The following is a 2,690-nucleotide window of genomic DNA, read 5'->3' as shown; positions in this document are numbered from 1 at the left end:
TAGGTTCATTGAACATCTTCATAAGCAGTGTTTTGAACTCTATATCTGGTAGATTGCTTGTTTTCATTTTGTTGATTTTTTTTTTCTGGAGCTTCGTATTGTTCTTTCATTTGGGACATGTTTCTTTGTCTCCCAATTTTGGCTGCTTCCCTGTGTTTCTTTCTATGTATTAGGCAGGGCTCCTAATTCTCTTAGTCTTAGTAGAGTGGCCTTATGTAGTAGGTGTCCTGTGGGGCCAGTGGCTCAGTTTTCCCTGGTCAGCTGAATTGGTGCCCCAGATGTATCCTTTGATGGATTGTGCGTGCCTGTCTGTTGTAGTTGAGCCTTGTTTTCTGTCTGCACATCTGTGGGAGGGATTTCCCTCGGGCTGATTGGTTGTGAGGACTGGCTGGTGAAAGGCTGACCCTACAGAGCAGGGTTTACTTTTGCAGGGCTCTGGTGCCTGCCCAGTCTGCCCTTTCAGTGTGTCATCCTCAGACACTGCCCCAGGTGGTGTTCTAGCTCTGGTGGAAGCTGTCCACTGAGCGCACCAGACCCTGGGCCTCTTGGGAGGTGCCCCGCTACAGGCCAAATTTAGTTGCAGACTGTGCCCTACTGGGTTTACTTTGCAAGAGTCACCAAGCAATCTGAAGGTGGCCACGACCTGTGCTGGGCTTAGAGGTACCTCTGGAGGCTAAGCCACAAACTGAGGCCAGCTGCCATTAGTGCCAGGATTGGGGCTGCTCAGTGAGATGTACGTGATACACCAAAGCCAGATACTGCTGCTTTGGGTTTTATGAAATTTTGAGAGATTTTAGAAAAATCCACAGCATGAGCCAAGACAAGTCATTCGTATGGAAAAGCCACTAGAGGCAGCTCGGGTGCATCTGCAAGTTGGGAAGGGTGGGGTCTTGGAATCACCTGGGAAAGGCGACCCTGGATGCCCTTTTTTTCTTTTTCTTGTGTAATTGCTCTTGCAAGTACTTTCAGCACTATGTTGAATAGAAGTGGTGAGAGTGGGCACCCTTGTGTTGTTCTTGATCTTAGAGGAAAAGCTTTCAGTTGTTACTATTGAGTATATTAGGAGTGAGCTTGTTATATATGGCCTTTATTATGTCATGTTCTCTCTATATCCATTTTTTAAGAATTTTTATCATGAAAGCATATTGTATTTTGTCCAATAGTTTTTTGCATCTTTTAAGATGACCATGTGATTTTTGTCTTTTTTATGTTAATGTGCTGTATTACATTTATTGACTCGCATATATAGAAACGTCCTTGCATTCCAGGAATAAATCTCATTTGATTATGGTGCACGATCCTTTGAATGTTCTGTAGAATTTGGTGTGCTAGTATTTGTTGAGTGGTTTTGTTTCTATATTTATCAGAAATATTGGCCTATAATATTCTTTTCTTGTTGTGTCTTTTTCTGGCTTTAAGATTAGAATAATGTGACATCATAAAATGGCTTCGGAGTGTTCCCTCCTCTTCAAATTTTCAGAAGTATTTGGGAAGGATAGGCATTAATTCATTTTTTAAACTTTTTGGTAGAAATCACCAGTGAAACCATGTGGTCCTGGGCATTTCTGTGTTGGAAGGTTATTGATTACTGATTCAATATATACTTACTTATGATTGATCTGTTAAGATTTTCTATTTTGTTATGATTCAGTCTTGGTAGGTTTAAGTTTCTAGGAATTTATCCATTTCTTCTAAGTTATACAATTTGTTGGCATATAATTATTCATAGTATTTTTTTATGCCTACAGCATCTGATATTCCTAAGTGTTCTCCCATCTAAGTACTAACCAGGCCCGACCCTGCTTAGCTTCCGAGATCAGATGAGATTGGGCACGTTCAGGGTGGCATGGCCATAGACCATAATATTTTCTTTTGAGACTGTGTTTCGGTGGTATCAATTGTAATGTCTTCTCCCTAATTTGTAATTTTATTTATTTAGGTTCTCTCTCTTTTTTCTTAGTCTAGCTAAAGGTTCGTCAATTTTGTTTTCAAAAAACAGCTCTAATTTATTATCTTTTCTATTGTTTTCTGATCTCTCATTTTTTGTGTGCTCTAGTATTTGTTATTTTCTTCTGTAAATTTTGGACTTAATTTGTTATTTTTTGCATTTCTCTTAGCATTACTTTTGCTACATCCATAAATTTTAATATGCTGTATAGTTGAGTCTTGAACAATGCAGGAGTTAGGAGCACCAACTATCTACACAGTCGAAAATCTGTGTATAATTTAAGTCAGCCCTCTGGATATGCGGATTACCAACTGCAGATTGAAAATACAGTTGACTCTTGAATAACACAGGTTTAAAATCCAGCTGGCATGTCAAAGACACTTGGTACATGTAGGCTCCAAAGGGGAAGCTCCCACACAAGGCTACCTTTTCAAGACTGAGAGAGGTTGCTGTTTCACCTATTTCATAAGAAACACAGAGAGACAGCCGAAATGAGGAGACATAGAAATATGTTCCAAATGAAAGAATAGAACAGAAACTCAGAAAAAGAACTAAATGAAATGGAGACAAGCAATCTACCAGATAAAGAGTTTAAAACAATGGTAATAAAAATTTTCGATGAACTCATGAGAAGAATAGATAAATTTAGTGAGAACTTCAACAAAGAGATAGAAAATATAAAAAAGAACCAGTTAGAACTAAAGAATACATGGACTGAAATGAAAAATACATTAGAAGGAAT

The 2,690-nt window shown here is 38.7% G+C and overlaps 1 pseudogene; it reads right to left on the bottom strand.

Annotated features, from left to right (window-relative positions):
* Positions 1 to 1,739: 1,739 nt before the first annotated feature.
* LOC111741689 lies at positions 1,740 to 1,858 on the bottom strand (annotated as a pseudogene).
* Between the last annotated feature and the right edge of the window lie 832 nt (positions 1,859 to 2,690).

The sequence above is a fragment of the Pteropus vampyrus genome, unplaced genomic scaffold, assembly GCF_000151845.1.
Source record: "Pteropus vampyrus isolate Shadow unplaced genomic scaffold, Pvam_2.0 Scaffold81, whole genome shotgun sequence".
NCBI lineage: Eukaryota > Metazoa > Chordata > Mammalia > Chiroptera > Pteropodidae > Pteropus > Pteropus vampyrus.
Note: the sequence above shows the minus strand (reverse complement) of the source record. Positions and strands in the feature narration are given on the sequence as shown.